Raw genomic sequence first — 12,586 nt, 5'->3', positions numbered from 1 at the left:
AGGTAGGAGGGTTTGTATTTTTCCAGGAATGTGTCCCTCTTTTCTAGGTTTTCTATGTGCATAAAAGTGTTCATAGTGGCCTTGAATCATCTTTTGTATTTCAGTGGTGTCAGTTAGACTATCTTCTGTTTGTTTCTTAGTGAGGTTATTTGGATTTTCTCTCTTCTTTTCTTGGTTAATCTTACTAATGGTCGATCAATTTTATTTATCTTTTCAAACAACCAGTGTTTTGTTTCATTTATCTTTTGTATTTTTTTGTTTGTTTGTTTCAATTTCATTTAGTTCTGTTCTGATCTTGGTTATTTCTTTCTTCTTCTGGGTGTGGGTTTGGTTTGTTCTAGTTTCTCTAGTTCCTTAAGTTGTGACCTTAGAATGCCAGTTTGTGCTCTTTCAGTCTTTTTGATGTAGGTGTTTAGAGCTATTAACTTTCCTCTTAGCACCACCTTTGCTGTATCCCAGAGGTTTTGATAGGTTGTGTCATTATGGTCATCCAGTTTGAAGAATTTTTTAATCTCCACCTTGATTTCATTTTTGACCCAGTACTCATGCAAGAGAAGATCACTTAATTCCCATGTATTTGCATGGTTTTGAAGGTTCCTTTTGGAGTTGATTTCCAGTTTTATTCCACTATTGTCTGGGAGAGTGCTTGATATAATTTCAATTTTCTTCAATTTATTAAGGCTCGTTTTATGGCCTATCATATTGTCTATTTTGGAGAAAGTTCCACATGCTGTTGAATAGAATGTGTATTCTGTGGTTGTTGGATGAAATGTTCTGTATATATCTGTTAAGTCCATTTGTTCCAAGATATAGTTTAAATCCATTGTTTCTTTTGACCTGTCTAGTATGTGTTGTCAGTGGGGTATTGAAGTCCCCCACCATTGTGTTTCTGTCTATCTCAGTTTCTGTCTAACTCTATTAGTAATTGTTTTATAAATTTTGGAGCTCCAGTGTTAGATGCATGTATGTTTAGGATTGTCATATTTTCCTGTTGGACAAGGTCTTTTATCATTATATAATGTCTTTCTTTGTTTCTTTTAACTGCTGTTGCTTTAAAGTTTGTTTTGTCTGATATAATAATAGCTAACCCTGCTCATTTTTGGTGTCCATTTGCATGAAATGCCTTTTTCCAACCCTTTAAGTTTACATGAGTCCTTATGTGTTAGGCGAATCTCCTGAAGGCAGCAGATAGTTGGTTGGTGAGTTTTTTGGTCCATTCTGCAGTTCTGTATCTTTTTTTTTTTTTTTTTTTTTTTTTGAGACAGAGTCTCACCCTATCACCCAGGCTGGAGTGCAATGGTGCAATCTCGGCTCACTGCAACCTGTGCCTCCCAGGTTCAAACGATTTTCCTGCCTCAGCCTCCCGAGTAGCTGGGATTGCAGGTGTGTGCCACCACACCCAGCTAATTTTTTGTATCTTTAGTAGAGACAGGTTTTCACCATGTTGGCCAGGCTGGTCTTGAACTCCTGACCTTGTGATCTACCCAACTCAGCCTCCCAAAGTGCTGGGATTACAGGCATGAGCCACCATGCCCAGCTGGTTCTGTATCTTTTAAGTGGAGCATTTAGGCCATTTACATTCAATGTTAGTATTGAAATATGAGGTATTGTTGCATTCATTGTGCTCTTTGTTGCCTGTGTACTTCGATTTGTTTGTTTTTTGTTTTTGCTTTTTAACTTGTAGTTTTGTTTTATAGGTCCTGTGTGATTTATGCTTTAAAGAGGTTCTGTTTTGTTGTGTTTCCATGATTTGTTTCAAGATTTAGAGCTTCTTTTAGCAGTTCCTGTAGTGATGGCTTGGTAATGGCGAATTCTCTCAGCATTTATTTGTCTGAAAAAGACTATATCTTTCCTTCATATACAAGGCTTAGGTTCGCTGGATACAAAATTCTTGGCTGATAATTGTTTTGTTTGAGGAGGCTGAAGACAGGACCCCAATCCTTCCTAGCTTGTAGGGTTTCTGCTGATAAATCTGCTGTTAATCTGGTAAGATTTCCTTTATAGAGTACATGGTGATTTTGTCTCACAGCTCTTAAGATTCTTTCCTTCGTCTTAACTTTGGATAATTTGATGACAACGTGCCTAGGTGAACATCTTTTTGCAATGAATTTCCTGGATGTTCTTTGTGCTTCTTGTATTTAGATGTCTAGGTCTCTAGCAAGGCTGGGGAAGTTTTCCTCGATTATTCCCCCAAATATATTTTCCAAGCTTTTAGAATTTTCTTCTTCCTCAGTAACACCGATTATTCTTAAGTTTTGTCATTTAACATAATCCCAGACTTCTTGGAGGCTTTGTTCATATTTTCTTATTCTTTTTTCTTTGTCTTTGTTGGATAGGATTAATTTAAAGACCTTGTCTTCGAGCTCTGAATTTCTTTCTTCTACTTGTTCAATTCTATTTTGTGACTTTCCTGAGGATTTCACATTTCTAAAAGTGTGTCCAAAGTTTCCTGAATGTTTGATTGTTTTTTCTTTAAACTATCTATTTCCTTTAATATTTCTCCCTTCACTTCTTGTATCATGTTTTGGATTTCCTTGCATTGGGCTTCACCTTTCTCTTGTCCCTCCCTGATTAGCTTAATAACTAACCTCCTGAATTCTTTTTCAGGTAAAGGGATTTCTTGTTGGTTTGCATACATTGCTGGTGAACTAATGTGATTTTTTGGGCAGGCTGACTAGCGCAAAAATAGAGCATTAAACCACTAAAGCTAAGAACTCTCATGGAATCCACTGCACCCCCCATCCCCACCCCTGCCACTTCCACAGGAACAGGTGCTGGTATCTAAGGCTGAGAGACCAATAGGTGGTTTACATCACGGGACTCTGTGCAGACCACCCCATTACCAGCCTGGAGCCGGGTAGACTTGCTGGGTGGCTAGATTCAGAAGAGAGAAAACAATCACTGCAGTTCAGCTCACAGGAAGCCACATCCATAGGAAAAGGGGAAGAATACATAGGAAAAGGGAACACCCCATGGGACAAAAAAATCTGAACAACAGCCTTCAGCCCTAGACCTTCCCTCTGAGAGAGCCTACCCAAATGAAAAGGAACCAGAAAACCAACCATGGTAATATGACAAAATAAGGCTCTTTGACACCCAGAGGGGAGAACTATTTAAAAGTAAGTTTCACACATCAGAAGTTGGGCATTTAAACAAATAAGCCCAATGAAGTTGTAACAGCTTCAGCAGAAACCCATATAAAATATAGTTATGAGGAAGAGGAGGGCATAGGAGACAATCAAGAAAGTCTTCCTCAGAGATGATTTGCCAGGTACTTTAGAGATGGGAAGACAGCTTGAGCAACAGGAAAAACATGTATCAAGGTCCCAGGACCAACCCCATGCACAGCATTAGGAGAGCAGTAAGTAGTTTTGCATGGTTGGCCCATGTGCCAGAGATAAAAAGATTGGGAAAAGGGTCATGAGAAAGATAGGATGGACAAGTAGGCAGTGGCTGAAATGCAGAAGGCCTTGTATGCAACTAAAAGGAGGTTTATCTTTATCTTACGACTGATGAATAATCATTGACAAGTGATAGGCTGAGGAGTGATCTGATTTGTGCTCTGTATTCAGAACTTTATAGAGAGAACATCTAAAGTTAACAGAACAATGGTGAAGAGGGAGATTTTCAGGCACCCTGATAGTCCTATGGGTAGAGATATTTGGGGAACTTAAGGCTTTTCAAATGCCCCAATATCTTACCTATGAATTGGTGCCCTGATTTTTCCACCACAGAATATGTATGTGGAGCGGTGCTTCTAAAATATGGTTGTGTGTTACAGTCAACTGAGGAGTTTTAAAAGAAGCAGAGAGTCACAGCTTTTACTCCAGACCTATTGAGTCAGAATCCTCTGAAGTGGAACCTGGGGATCTGTATTTTCCAGAATTTCCTCCAGGTAGCACTGGTGCAGCCAGTTTACTGAGTGAGGTTTGGGAACATCAAGTTGCAGAGGGAGAGTCGGAAGGAATGGCTACAGAGGTCTTACAAAGGCTCAGTTGGTCAGTGTCCGTGACACCTATCAAATGCTGTGGGAGCAGATTGGTTATATTAGCCTGCATTGCTCAAGCTGCCATGTCATATGTCTCTTTGTGTCCTTGGAAAGTCTTGCAAAGTCAGGCATATGGTAGAGGCTCCTCAACTATTTGATAAATGAAGGAGCATGGCTGAACTCGAATGTTAGCGAAGACTGGCAGTATGACTAACAGTGTGCTTGTATATTTTTCTTTGACCAAAATACTCTAAAATACCAATTTATTAAAACAAGAGATACATATAGCCTAAAGCCCAGCTATTTACTCAGACTTTTCAGCAGTTCTGTTCATTTTAATTTTAAAATTAGGGCTCAGTCATTTTGATAAAATATCTGCTCTGAAGAAGATAACAGATCTTAGAACACAGAAGATGACATCAGTCATCCTGTGAACACTGTTACACTGAGATTGTATGAGCTAAACTAAGAAAATGTATTCTCTGGTACTACTTCTGAATCAATTATCATCACTGTGTGATTGTGATAATCTAAGTGATGACAACTGGACATAATATTGGTAGTTAATTCAGACATATGTTAAATAATGGAGACAGGAAAAATCATTTGAAGTTAAACTTGACAATCATGGCATGATGTTTATTTCAAACACGTTTTGAAAGAAATGTTTTAAAACATTTAATCTTTTTGCTTGGTAAAAGAAGAGATAGTATTATTGCATTCATTAGTTGAGGTTTTATTATAGATGTCAAAACCAAGACTCTTATTAGACATAAATTTTTTTAAAAAAATTATTTGTTTCTGACCCTCGCCCATTTAAAATAAAAATCTCATTTAGACATTTTATGTCTAGAGAGGTGCTGAATGGACAGTCAGAAGGTGGATGTTGGGGAAACAGAGCTGATCTTCAGGAATCAACAGTTGACTCTGTTCAAAAACCATGTTCCAAAGTAACATGCATTTTAAAGCAGCTAAATAATGATGTTTATCAGATGCAGCTCTTTTGATAAACAGAGGTGATTTAAAGATTTTAATTAACTTCACATGTTTATTAAGTTCAGTTTGGAGAAGCCATGAAAAATGTGGATTAGGTCTCAGTGTTTATTTGCATAAGTAGGAGACCAAGTTAGAAGCAGGCTGAACACGGGAATACTGTAACATTGTCAAGTCTCTGTCTCTCTAGCTCGTGGACAGTCTGTCTACACATGGCTGATGGTATGGCCAGTCAGCTACACCAAGCTCACATCTTACCAAATTTGTAACCAGTGAATAGAATCTTTACAGATACCCTCAGCAGAAAAGATTCTGTGGAACCTGATTTTCCAGACTTTGATCGTTTTCCATCCTTGAATCAATCATGTTTTCATCCTTGGGCCCATCAACTCAATAATAAGGGGGAAGGCAACTCTTACGGAGCTGGCTCTGTGTCATTACTTTCCCTTGTCAGTGGGTGGAGAAGCAGGTTGATCCTTCCCCAAATCCTGGGTCATGGATTTCTCACATGGAAGGAGTGTTTTACTAAGAGAGAAGAAAAGCATTGTTCTATTGGCAAAAGGGAAAGAAAAAAGTCAACAAGTGGCTTAATTTCCCCATTAGTGTTTAATATGTTTAAGGTACGAAGAAAAATCAGTCTTTAATGGCAAAAGCAAATTTTATGCTCCCAAGTGAGGAAACATTGCATCTCTTCAACAGTGAAAACAATGGTTTATTCTTGTATTTCAGTATGTTATATGCCTCTCGCCAACCCTGGATCTAATTTTAAACTCTTGTATGAAATGTGTTAGACAAAAAAGTTAAACTTTTCACATGCAAAGTTTCTAGATTTTAGCTACTCCTTGTGCCTTGCAAATGGTAAATACTCAATATCTGTTGCATAAGTTAATTAATTATTATATCACTGAACCATGGAAATAGATGGGTCCTTAGAAGGTATCTAGTTAATCTCTTGGATGGATGCAGATATTTCCTACAATGTCTTGCAGAGGGATCATTGAACCACTCTCTGAACACTTTCATATGAAAACTCCCACTGTTTTTGTTCTCAGGGAGTTTGTTTGCCATCTACCAACATCTTACATAGTTAACAGAAACTGGTAACACTGAACAAAGGGACATTCACAGTTTGCTTAATTTCTTTTTCTCCTCCCCACCCCCATGTATGTTAAGATAAAAATAACAAATTGAATGGTATATCAAGTAATATTATCTGCCAACGAAATGTAAATGAACAAGCTAGTCTTTGTTCAGGGGAAGTGGGGAAGAATTCCAATGAGGGAATTGATTGAGAGATAGAAGTCATGGACCATTGTTTCAGCCTTGAAGCTGCCTGAGAGGAAGTAATGATTCTCCTGGATAGTTGGTACCTGGACTGAGAGCTAGGCTGGCTTCTTTGTGGCTGTGGGAGGTGTATCTTCACTGGAATGACAGAGAAGAAGAAAATGAGGTTCTGTGTGATTTAGAAGGTAGGGAGGTACAGAGTATCCAGAGGCATAGCTTACGTTAAGAAACACCAATACCACTGGGCATGGTGGCTCATGCCTACAATCCCAGCACTTTGGGAGGCTGAGGTGGGTGGATCACTTGAGGTCAGGAGTTTGAGACCAGCCTGACCAACACGGTAAAACCCCCATCTCTACAAAAAAAATACAAACATTAGCAGGCATGGTGGCACATGCCTGTAGTCCCAGCTAGGGGGGGGTTGGGGGAAGTAGAGGTTGCAGTGAACTGAGATCGCACCACTGCACTCCAGCCTGGGTGACAGAGTGAGACTCTGTCTCAAAAAGAAAAGAAAAGCAAGAAAGAAGCACAAACACAGTGTTGAAGCAGGCAGAGGATGGTGAAGCACAGGTTCCACATGTCTTGTAGTGTTATTTGTCACTTCTGGTTAGAAGATTTTTAATAATGTAATATGCCTGTTCTTTGCAATGTTACTTTTTTATTTTTTTAATAGATGAATTATATATGTAAATAATCTCTAAATGCATCTCATCTTTGAATTAATTTGCTCTGTCTTTTTCTCCTGTAATATATACATTATAATGTATTTTAAAACTATTTAAATAATGTCAGTGTGTTACATTGTTTAATAATTTTCTAAACCTTTTTTTAAAAAATTCTCCAAATAATGTTCACAAGTATAAGAAAATCTATGAATAAGTTCTTGTGGAATAGTTTAGATCCATTTACTTGAATATTTTTCATTACAGGTAGTCTAATTGGAGGGAAATCACTGTCAATTAGTCGTGTGTAGTTGAAAATATTTAAAGAAATTTGTTCATATTAGGTTTGAATAGAGCATTCCTAAAGTCTTCCCTAAATTGTAAGTTTGGTGATTTAAGAGCTCTCAAGAAGTCAAAAAAATTTTGTGACTTTTAAGAACTTAGTCTTTAGGCCGGGTGTGGTGTCTCATGCCTGTAATACCAGCACTTTGGGAGGCCAAGGCAGGTGGATAACCTGAGGTCAGGAGGTCGAGACCAGCCTGGTCAACATGGCAAAATCCCATCTCTCCAAAAAATACAAAAGTTAGCCAGGCACAGTGTCACGTGCCTATAATCCCAGCTATTAGGTGGGGCAGAGGCAGGAGGATGGCTTGAACCTGGGAAGCGGAGGTTGCACTTAGCCAAGATCGTGCCACTGCACTCCAGGCTGGGAAACATAGCAAAACTCCATCTCAAAAAAAAAAAAAAAAAAAGTTTTTAATGTTCTTTATTTAGGAAACATTTTAGATACTTAATAGAGAGGACAAGATGTAGTTTCAAGAAAATTTCAGGAAATCAATATCCAGATGTCATTCATAGAATAGAAATTTCAGATGGCATCTTCATCTTGACTCTGAAATAATTAATTACAGAAATGGTTGGCAGTAGAATTAGAATCAAATTGACAATAAAATATTTATTAATTCAAATACCATTCTATCACATACCATGGATAACAGTTCCACGAACAATTTTCACATATAATTTACCTGTCAGGAAACGACTATTATTCTTCAAAATTGGTCATTTGTATGCGTTGTATGATTTTTTGAAACAAATGTATTAGAACAATTATTAGCATTAGAAGAAGTAGCAGAAGATGAATATAAGCATATGTTTGCTCTCACATATGTTCATTTTCTTTTAGTGAGGGATGCCCCAAGGATGCATAGAGAGGAATTTATCAGTATCTCCCTAATCATTAATGCAGTCTTCAGCCCAAGGGAACTGCAAATCCCAGAATGCAACATTTCATTCTTATTTTAACATGGATTTCAGAAACCAGTGGACCAAATTTGATGAGGAAATTGGATTTACTATGAAGCCCCAAATGCTAAGACTTGAACTTTATACAAGGTAGACTTTTGCTAAGTTTACTACATTTCTTCATTCAGTTTTAAGTAGTAGATGTTTGTACTCTCCACCTCATCAGCATATGTGATACAATTACTTGTTTTCATATACAAAAAATAAATCATTTCACCATAGAGAATTAGTATGAAGTTTAAGAACAAAATGAATGATTGCGTTTTTATTCTGAAAAAAGCAATTATTTTAAAAACATATTCTAACATACATGTTTCTTGAAAGTAAATCATTGTTATTTGGATTCAGATTAAAATATCTTATGTTTTGAACTTTCATCATTTCTGAACTTGTCATTGCAAGCTATCATGATTAGCATTCCACGTAGACACTTCAAATCAGAAATAGGTTTTTGTTTCCTCTTGTGGGTATGGTGTCACTTAGTTTATTACTACTGTGACTTCAATATATTCTCTACAAGTGGTTTGATAAATACACAATAATAATAGTAGTAAGAAGGTATACAAAACGATAAACGTAATTAAAATAATAGCTAATATTTATTGCATACTTACTATATTTGAGGCACTTTACTAAGAGCTTCCATGGATTACTTCATTTAATCTTCACAAAATCTTATAAGATAGTTACTATTAGTGTTGGTATTTTATTTATTTATTTATTTATTTATTTATTTATTTATTTATTTATTTTGAGACAGAGTCTCGCTCTGTTGCCCAGGCTGGAGTGCAGTGGCACGATCTCGGCTCACTGCAACCACCGCCTCCCAGGTTCACACCATTCTCCTGCCTCAGCCTCCCGAGTAGCTAGGACTACAGGCGCCTGCCACTATGCCCAGCTAATTTTTTGCATTTTAGTAGAGACGGGGTTTCGCTGTGTTAGCCAGGATGGTCTTGATCTTCTTGTGATCTGCCCGCCTCGGCCTCCCAAAGTGCTGGGATTACTGGGATTAGAGGCATGAGCCCCCGTGCCCGGCCTAGTGTTGGTATTTTATAACAGGCTGAGGCCTAGTGAGAAAAAGTAATTTATAAAATGTGCAGAGCTCCTACCTGGTGGAGCCAGAATGTGGACTCCAGGGTCTGGTTCTTAATCACTATGTTACGCTGCATGCCATGCTTTGAAAGGAGATTTATTTTACAATGTGGCCACGCAAGGCAAATTCATCTCCACCACTGGAGAAACAACTCGATGTGCATGATTTTTTTTCTGCTGGAAAACATAATCTTTATACATGAAAGATAATGTTATGTCAACATTTTCTTCATGACCAAAATTGTCTCCTTTTCATGAGAAGAAAACTTTTCAATTTTATTTTGAGAAGTTAATATAAGTGAATATATAAGGTTAATTCCATACAAAAACAACCACTGGGCAAAACAGATCTTTGTCCCGTTTTCCAGATTGACTCAACACATCCATCAAGTTATATGAGTAATTGCTCGACTGTTTACTTATGTTTCTGGCAGAATATCTTTTACAACTATTTTGAGTTCACAAAAAGAATATCAGTCCTACTCTATTTGTGAGAGGTATTATTTTGATGTATTTGTGATGTTTCCTGGGAACTTTACCCCATTCATTACAGTGTCCTTTCTGGTCCCAACCTTCTTTTTTGGGAGAGTAGTCTGATTTTATTTACTCATTACTCAAAATATATTATTATAGACTGGACTCAGAAGTAGGCACAGGCTGCGTTTCTTGGTTATCTGCTCCTGGCATATTTCTTTGGCCTCCTTCATTCTTTTAGCCAAAGGTTTAGCATGTTCTGTAGTATACTGTTTCTGCAGAGCAACATAGCAGCATTTGTGTTGTGAGACATTTGGAGTAACAAGATGCCGAATCTTGGGTGTTTTGGTCCTAGGCTTACCTTCTTTGTTAAAGGCCTTTCTTACCACATATTGTTGGACATCATCTTTTTTAGAGAGATTGAAAAGTTTGCAGATTCTGCTAGCTCTTTTGGGCCCCATGTGATGAGGCATCATAGTGACAGTCAGTCAAGGAATATCCTTCTCTCCCTTTTTTACAATAAGTTAGTCAAGAACATTTAGATTGGCATCCACAATGCAATCCTGAACAACTTTACACTTTCCTTCTCCAGTTCTTCTGGGTGTATAACAGGAATGCCCTGTACTCAGTAGCAGGTGGATATGGTCATGGGCCAAGACATCCTGCTTCACAGGAAAACTTTCTTATTCCTACCACTGATTTGGACCACATAATCCTTCCATTCTTCACCCAGAGCATCAGCAGCTACTTCTGTGGCCATGTGCTTCTCATAAAAAGTATGAACTTTGGCCAGGAGTAGTGGCTTATGCTTGTAATCCCAACACTTTGGGAAGCTGAGAGGGTGGATCAGTTGAGATCAAGAGTTAGAGACCAGCCTGGCCAACATGCTGAAACCCCGTCTCTCATAAAAATACAAAAATTAGCCAGGTGTGGTGGTGCACACCTGTAATCCCAGCTACTCAAGAGGCTGAGGCAGGAGAATCACTTAAACCCAGGAGGCGGAGGTTGCAATGAGCCAAGATCATACTACTGCACTCCAGCCTGGTTGATGGAGTGAGACTCTGTCTCCAAAAAAAAAAAAAAAAAAAGAACTTTGCATTCATTAGTGACTTCAGTGAATTTCTGACAGCCGGTGACTGAGAAGGAGATATTCAACTGCTTCAAGAAGCAGCTGATTGCCTCCAAGGTGCCATAAAAAAGAGCTGGTCTCCACTTTCTTACATCAAACTCTGTAATGTCCTGTGTCTTCCTGGCTCTGTTAATCCTGCCATTCTTGCCTGTGCTCCCCAGGGTTCTCTGATTTCCAGATGCTCTGCTATCTAGCGCAGCCCTCCATCTCTTTTTAACTCCTCCTCCTCTGATCTTTTTGGTTCAACTTTATGATTTTTTAAGTTGTTATTCTCTTCATACCTTCCACAAATACTGCAATCATAAGTCTGGAAAGGCAGAAGTGGTTTCTGGCCAGTTGGAATATATTGACTCCACAGTTCATTGGCATAGATGATCTCTGGTGTTGGTTGCTGACACTGCAGCTGCACATCAGCACATTTAGGTGTTACTCCCAAGGCTCCACTCCTTTCTTCATTTCCTCTGTTGAGCTGTTTCTCAAATTGTGCATCTCATGTCCCTAAGAGTTCACAAATATACTCTCAGAGATGCATAAGTACCTAAAATAATCTCAAATTTTGATTGTTTAAAAATATTTAATATAAGTCACCAAATTTCATTGCTTACACTTGTACTTGTATTTTCATTTCGTTGGTGCCAAAGGAATGGCAGTGTTTGACTTTTTTCATGTTTTCTCAAACTGGGGATTCATAGCTTGTTCTCTGAGTTCCTGTGCTCTCAAGATTGAGAAAAACTGCTCTGCCATGCTTGAAATGGACCTGGGCAAATGAGCATCACCCAGGCCTGGCTATTCACTCCTCATGCATCTGTTGTGTACTTTCTACATTACACACTGCGTTACACACAAGGAATGAAAAACAGTTTCTTTCAAGGGTTAGTGGGGAAGTCAGATAAGTAAACAATTTTAATCTATTATGATATTGCTAGTCAATTGGTACAAACTTTCTGGAGGACAATGAAGTAATTGCATCAAGCCTTGTGGATAATCCTTAACCCAGTCATTTCACTTTTAGAAATTTATTTTATGAACACAAGAGAGGTCTACAAAGATTTGTATGAAGGACCCAGAAGTCAAATTAAATGAGGATTATTGTAATTGACTCAGCTCAACGTTATTTATAATAGTTATAAATGGAAAGCAGATTTAAAATTTAACAATAGGGGAATAGTTACATAAATTATGGCATCCCATGTGATGGGAGTTTAGATAGCCATTAAAAATATTATTTTGGCTGGGCGCGGTGGCTCATGCCTGTAATCCCAGTACTTTGGGAGGCTGAGGAGGGCAGATCACAAGGTCAGGAGTTCGAGACCAGCCTGGCCAAGATGGTGAAACCCCATCTCTACTAAAAATAAAAAGCCGGATGTTGTGGCACACGCCTGTAGTCCCAGCTACTTGGGAGACTGAGGCAGGAGAATCCCTTGAACCTGGGAGGCAGAGGTTGCAGTGAGCCGAGATCACGCCACTGCACTCTAGCCTGGGTGACAGAGCAAGACTCCATCTCAAAAAAAAAAAAAAAAATTATTTCTACAAAATATTGAAAACAAAGGACTCATAATACTATTTTAAGCTGAACAGCAACACACAGCTCTCTATACCAGAAGTCAACAAACTTTTTCTGTAAGAGGGTCAGATGGTGAATATTTTAGGATATTTTAT

The 12,586-nt window shown here is 38.2% G+C and overlaps 1 protein-coding gene and 1 pseudogene across 1 annotated transcript in view; one reads left to right on the top strand and one right to left on the bottom strand.

The window, feature by feature from the left end:
• Window positions 1–12,586, top strand: part of CCDC141 (coiled-coil domain containing 141) — a 219,016-nt gene that overhangs the window by 36,101 nt on the left and 170,329 nt on the right. The gene's annotated exons all lie outside the window — the stretch shown is intronic.
• On the bottom strand, window positions 4,488–11,290 carry LOC112636414 (annotated as a pseudogene).

This window comes from Theropithecus gelada, chromosome 12 (assembly GCF_003255815.1).
Source record: "Theropithecus gelada isolate Dixy chromosome 12, Tgel_1.0, whole genome shotgun sequence".
Classification (NCBI taxonomy): domain Eukaryota; kingdom Metazoa; phylum Chordata; class Mammalia; order Primates; family Cercopithecidae; genus Theropithecus; species Theropithecus gelada.
This window is presented reverse-complemented; position numbering and strand designations above follow the sequence as displayed.